Here is a 7,379-nt window from a genome sequence, read left to right as displayed (position 1 = left end):
TGTGACCCCAAGATGCAAGAACCAGGAGGACGATCAGCAGGTAAGATGATTTTAATCATCATCAACTAGGGGTGTAACGGTACACAAAAAATTTCGGTTCGGTACGCACCTCGGTTTAGAGGCCACGGTTCGGTTCATTTTCGGTACAGTAAGAAAACAACAAAATATACATTTTTTGGTTATTTATTTACCAAATTAGTAAACAATGGCATAGCATACATATACACACAGGGTCCATTGCCAGGGTTAATGTGGTCAACATATATAAAATAAAAACTAAATAAGATAAGGCTCAGAATGGTTTCTTAACAAAACCTTTCTACATATAAAGTGCTTTTTTGATTGATTGATTCAATCAATCATCAATCAATGTTTATTTATATAGCCCTAAATCACAAGTGTCTCAAAGGGCTGCACAAGCCACAACGACATCCTCGGTACAGAGCCCACATAAGGGCAAGGAAAAACTCACCCCAGTGGGACGTCGATGTGAATGACTATGAGAAACCTTGGAGAGGACCGCATATGTGGGTACCCCCCCCAACCCCCCCCCACCCCCCACCCCCAGTGGAGACCGAATGCAATGGATGTCGAGTGGGTCTGACATAATATTGTGAGAGTCCAGTCCATAGTGGATCCAACATAATAGTAAGAGTCCAGTCCATAGTGGGGTCAGCAGGAAACCATTCCGAGCGGAGACGGGTCAGCAGCGCAGAGATATTCCCAACCGATGCACAGGCGAGCGTTCTTGTTCTTGTCAAAAGTCTAGCAGCCGCATTTTGTACCAAGTGTAATCTTTTAATGCTAGACATAGGGAGACCCGAAAATAATACGTTACAGTAATCAAGACGAGACGTAACGAACATTTGAATAATGATCTCAGCGTCGCTAGTGGATAAAAAAGAACGAATTTTAGCGATATTACGGAGATGAAAGAAGGCCGTTTTAGTAACACTCTTAATGTGTGACTCAAAGGAGAGAGTTGGGTGGAAGAGAATACCCACATTCTTTATCGAGTCGCCTTGTGTAATTGTTTGGTTGTCAAATGTTAAGGTGGTATTATTAAATAAATGTCGGTGTTTAGCAGGACCGATAATCAGCATTTCCGTTTTTTGGCGTTGAGTTGCAAGAAGTTAGCGGACATCCATTGTTTAATTTCATTAAGACACGCCTCCAGCTGACTACAATCCGGCGTGTTGGTCAGCTTTAGGGGCATGTAGAGTTGGGTGTCATCAGCATAACAATGAAAACTAACACCGTATTTGCGTATGATGTCGCCTAGCGGCAGCATGTAAATACTAAAGAGTGCAGGGCCAAGAACCGAACCCTGAGGAACTCTGCACGTTACCTTAACATTAATATGGGAGACGCACTGCATCCTGTCAGTAAGATAAGAGTTAAACCACGACAAGGCCAAGTCTGACATACCAATACGTGTTTTGATACGCTCTAATAAAATATTATGATCGACGGTATCGAAAGCAGCGCTAAGATCGAGAAGCAGCAACATAGATGACGCATCAGAATCCATCGTTAGCAGTAGATCATTGAGACTTTTATTAGTAGATTGCACAGTACAATACATATTCCGTCCAATTGACCACTAAATGGTAACACCCCAATACGTTTTTCAACTTGTTTAAGTCGGGGTCCACGTTAATCAACATTAGAGTTTATGCTTCAGTCGGTTTTTGTGTGAATTTATTTGCGGCTGCTTCAGCAAACATGTCGCTTGGTGTTAGCATCTGCAGCCTGTATGTTGACACCCCTATGGACATGTGTCTCTTCCCACCCGCTCGGATTCATCTCAATGGAGGTGAAAGCGCCCCGGTGGCCCCTATTAAGTGTTCCCATTACCCTTCCTCGTCTTCCAGGCTAGGTCAGCGTCTCTCGCTATACATCACGTTTTGTCATTTCCTAATTCCAAGTCTTTCACCCCCGGCTTTAATTAGCTGCGTTTTTTGGTGTTTTTTTTTTTTTTCATTTTTAATCACCTGCTTCTTGCGTTGACATGACTGCTCGGAGATTAGATGTGAGCCAAAGGCAGCAGTTAGCCCAGCAGGTGATTGATTAGGTTGACCAAAAAAACATAAAAAGGGTAAAAATACTAGCCACGGTCAAACTTACCAGAGGACAGATTTCCTACGGCTTTCCGTTTTGCGATGAACTTACACTTGGAACAATTATGGTAATGGTATTAATTTCACCTTAAAAAAAAACAGCTTCAGATTCTTGGCGATGCTGCCCTGGCTTGTAAGGGGGAAGATAATGTCATTGACGTCGCTATGGCAACGCCGGACCACGTACTTCTATACTGACGGACCAGCCAGGATGATTTGTTAGCACGAAAAGAAAAAAAATTATTTACTTCTTTAGCTTTGTACGGAGCCCCGAAAGGGGCATGGGGGAAATTTATGTTTTTATAATTTTTTTTTTTTTTTTTTTTTTTTTTTAAATTTTTTTTTAGACATGAAACTATCTCGTGCGCACAAGAAACTTTCTTGTGCGCACAAGTTTGGGGACCTGTGGGATAATTTAAAGAAATTATAATTTAGAAAAAATAAATAAATAAATAAATGTTTAACTCTTGACTAGCCTCGTGCTGGATTTTGGACGTTGGCGGGCCGTAACTGGCCCGTGGGCGTTAGTTTGGGGACCTCTGGGATAGATTAATAAGATTATAATTTAGAAAAAAAAAAAAAATTTTTTTTTTTACTTGGTACTACAATGGGGCCGGATTTTGACCGCTGGCGAGCCGTGGTTTGGAGACCCCTGGGATAGATTTAAAAAATAATAATTAAAAAAATATATATGTAATTTTTTAACTCGGGACTAGCCTCGGGCCAAATTTTGGACATATATATATATATATATATATATATATATATATATATATATATATATATATATATATATATATATATATAATTTTTTTTAATTTAAAAAAAAATTTTTTTTACTCAGTCTACCCGCGGGCCAAATTTTGGACAATGGCGGGCCGTATCTGGCCCGTGGGTCGTAGTTTGGGGACCTGTGGGATAAATGTAAAAAATTCTAATTTAGAAAAAATAAAAAATAGATCTTTTTTAAACTCAAGACTAGCCTTTTGGACACTTAAAAAATCCATCCATCCATTTTCTACCGCTTATTCCCTTCGGGGTCGCGGGGGGCGCTGGAGCCTATCTCAAAATAAATAAAAAAATTAAAAAAATCATTTTACTCAGGCTGCCCGCGGGCCAAATTTTGGACAGTGGCGGGCCGTAGTTTCGGGACATGTGGGATTTATTAAAAAAAAAATAATTTAGAAAAAATAAAAAAATAAAAATGTTTAACTCGGGACTAGCCTTGGGCCGGATTTTGGCCAACTGGCCCACGGGCCGTAGTTGGGAGAATAATTTTATAAAAAGAAACGATCTTGTGCGAACGAGATAGTTTCTCGTGCACACGAGATAGTTTCTTTTTACATGTCTAAAAAAAAAAAAAAAAAAAAAAATCTTAAATTTTTTTTTAAATAATTTTATAAAAACTTTTTATAAAATTATAAAAATAAAAATAAAATTATTTTTAGAGAGAGTTTCTCGTGTGCACGAGATACATGTCTAAAAAAAATAAAATAAAAATAAAACATTATAAAAAAAAAAAATCCCTCATGTCCCTTTAGGGGCTCCGTAGCTTTGTATCGTATTAGTCCTCTTTCTTTTCCTGTGGAATTATTTAGATATAAACAGGCTAGCGAGTCAACTATTCATAGTCTTTTTTTTTAAAACTTTGCCTATTATTCGTAATCCTTATGAAAGACATGACGACAGATGTATTTTTTTTGTCATGTTTTCTAAATATTAAATAAATGCGATCAAAAGTCTGCTTACAATGGAAAGTCTTACAATTGGAGTCGCTTTATTCTGCCTATAAATCCCTTAAAACACCTCCACTAAGGTGTCATATACATGATGTAAGTATACAGTCATGTCAGTTTATGAAGTTTGGTTCTTTTATGAATTTATTATGGGTGTACTGAAAATGTGAGCAAATGTGCTGGGTCAAAAGTATACATACAGCAATGTTAATATTTGCTTACATGTCCCTTGGCAAGTTTCACTGCAATAAGGCGCTTTTGGTAGCCATCCACAAGCTTCTGCTTGCATTTTTGACCACTCCTCTTGACAAAATTGGTGCAGTTCAGCTAAATGTGTTGGTTTTCTGACATGGACTTGTTTCTTCAGCATTGTCCACACGTTTAAGTCAGGACTTTGGGAAGGCCATTCTAAAACCTTCATTCTAGCCTGATTTAGCCATTCCTTTACCACTTTTGACGTGTGTTTGGGGTCATTGTCCTGTTGGAACACCCAACTGCGCCCAAGACCCAACCTCCGGGCTGATGATTTTAGCTTGTCCTGAAGAATTTGGAGGTAATCCTCCTTTTTCATTGTCCCATTTACTCTCTGTAAAGCACCAGTTCCATTGACAGCAAAACAGGCCCAGAGCATAATACTACCACCACCATGCTTGACGGTGGGCCTGGTGTTCCTGGGATTAAAGGCCTCACCTTTTCCCCTCCAAACATATTGCTGGGTATTGTGGCCAAACAGCTCCATTTTTGTTTTATCTGACATCACATGGACAAAGATAAGACCTTCTGGAGGAAAATTCTGTGGTCAGATGAAACAAAAATTTAGCTGTTTGGACAACAGGACAATGACCCCAAACACATGTCAAAAGTGATAAAGAAATGGCTAAATTAGGCTACAATTAAGGTTTTAGAATGGCCTTCCCAAAGTCCTGACTTAAACGTGTGGACAATGCTGAAGAAACAAGTCCATGTCAGAAAACCAACACATTTAGCTGAACTGCACCAATTTAGTCAAGAGGAGTGGTCAAAAATTCAAGCAGAAGCTTGTGGATGGCTACCAAAAGTGCCTTATTGCAGGTAAACTTGCCAAGGGACATGTAAGCATATATTAACATTGCTGTATGTATACTTTTGACCCAGCACATTTGCTCACATTTTCAGTAGACCCATAATAAATTCATAAAAGAACCAAACTTCAGGAATGTTTTTTGTGACCAACAAGTATGTGCTCCAATCACTCTATCACAAAAAAATAAGAATTGTAGAAATGATTAGAAACTCAAGACAGCCATGACATTATGTTCTTTACAAGTGTATGTAAACTTTTGATCGTGTAATGTAGTAACGGGCACATTTATACTAACATTTAATACAAAACCCAAAACCAGTCAAGTTGGCTTGTTGTGTAAATAGTAAATATTCAACTGAATAGACTGCAAAGACAAGATACTTAACGTTCAAACTGGTAAACGTTGTTATTTTTTGCAAATATTAGCTCATTTGGAATTTGATGCCCGCAAATTGTTTCCAAAAAGCTGGCTCAAGTGGCAAAAAAGACTGAGAAAGTTGAGGAATGCTCATCAAACACTTATTTGGAACATCCCACAGGTGAACAGGCTAATTGGGAACAGGTGGGTGCCATGATTGGCTATAAAAGCAGCTTCCATGAAATGCTCAGTCATTCACAAACAAGGATGGGGCGAGGGTCACCACTTTGTCAACAAATGCCTGAGCAAATTGTCCAACAGTTTAAGAACAACATTTCTCAACGAGATATTGCAAAGAATTTAGGGAATTCACCATCTACGGTCCGTAGATCCCTCAGGCATCAAAAAGCGACATCGGTGTGTAAAGGATATCACTACATGGGCTCAGGAACACTTCAGAAAAATAATGTCAGTAACTACAGTTGGTCGCTACATCTGTAAGTGCAGGTTAAAACTCTACTGTGCAAAGCGAAAGCCATTTATCAACAACACCCAGAAACTCCACCAGACATCCCACCTGAAAAGCTTAAAAAATTGGTCTCCTCAGTTCCCAAACATTTACTGAGTGTTGTTAGACGGAAAGGCCATGTAACACAGTGGTAAAAATGCCCCCGTGACAACTCTTTTTGCAATGTGTTGCTGCCATTAAATTTTAAGTTAATGATTATTTGCAACAAAAAAAAAAGTTTCTCAGTGTGAACATTAAATATCTTGTCTTTGCAGTCTATTCAATTGAATATAAGTTGAAAAGGATTTGCAAATCATTGTATTCTGTTTTTATTTACCATTTACACAAGTGAAGTGAATTATATTTATATAGCGCTTTTCTCTAGTGACTCAAAGCGCTTTACATAGTGAAACCCAATATCTAAGTTACATTTAAACCAGTGTGGGTGGCACTGGGAGCAGGTGGGTAAAATGTCTTGCCCAAGGACACAACGGCAGTAACTAGGATGGCTGATGCGGGGATCGAACCTGCAACCCTCAAGTTGCTGACACGGCCGCTCTACCAACCGAGCTATACCGCCCCAAAACGTGCCAACTTCACCGGTTTTGGGTTTTGTATGTATGTATTTTGATCATTTAAGCATACACGGCGCATTCATTTCAGAGACGCATCAAATTTTTTAACAACTTCATTCATTACTGCTTACTGCAGACTTCATGAGAACCAATAAACATAATAAAACATCACTTACTGTACAAGGTCTGCTGTCATTAGGATGCCAGGAACTAGGATGTTCATATATTCCCATTTAGATGAAGAAAAACTCATAATCCTCGCAACCAAGCACAATTTTGTGTCGTTCTCACCATTTTTGAACTAAATTGGCTGGCAAAGTGTACCAACTTGTCGGAATACATCCTCGTCCATCTACTATTCAAGTCAGAGGCATGATTTGTGATCTAGAATAAAGTTTGATGAGCAAGTAGATGTCAGAAGTGCTACTGACAGTTTGGTTATGTTTGGGTTTTCCTGTGTTTAGAATCACTTCCTGTCCTGGTGCTCTTGTTTTGTCAGTGTTTCCTGTTTGGTACCCCGTGTTTTGCAGCACCTTTACTTTCTGAGCCATGTCCTGTCAGCACACCTGTTCCTTGTTTAATTAGTTTCATTTAGTTCCACCTGGGGCCCTCCTTCAGTGTTGGATCATTCTTGCTCTTCCTTTCGAGACCGATGCGTCGTCTGCTGTTTTGGGTTCCACACCTCTTTGTAGGTAATAAGTTGTGTTTTACTTGCATTCTGCCTGCCGTTCTCTGCATCCTCGGGGTCACGCCGAAGCAATGCTCACCTGACCTTGACAAGAAACGAGTAAGCAGCTGATCAGTCGCTCATGTCAACATTGGCACATAAGCTCGTGGTCACGTTGCCACTATAAATAGTCAGAAGTGGGTAGAGTCGCCAGAAATTGTACTCAAGTAAGAGTACTGTTACTTTAGAGATGTATTACTCAAGTAAAAGTAAGGAGTAGTCACCCAAATATTTACTTGAGTAAAAGTAAAAATTATGTTGTGAAAAAACTACTCAAGTACTGAGTAACTGA

The sequence above is a fragment of the Nerophis lumbriciformis genome, linkage group LG27 (assembly GCF_033978685.3).
Source record: "Nerophis lumbriciformis linkage group LG27, RoL_Nlum_v2.1, whole genome shotgun sequence".
NCBI lineage: Eukaryota > Metazoa > Chordata > Actinopteri > Syngnathiformes > Syngnathidae > Nerophis > Nerophis lumbriciformis.
The sequence above is the reverse complement of the archived record's forward strand: the minus strand, read 5'-3'. Positions refer to the sequence as shown.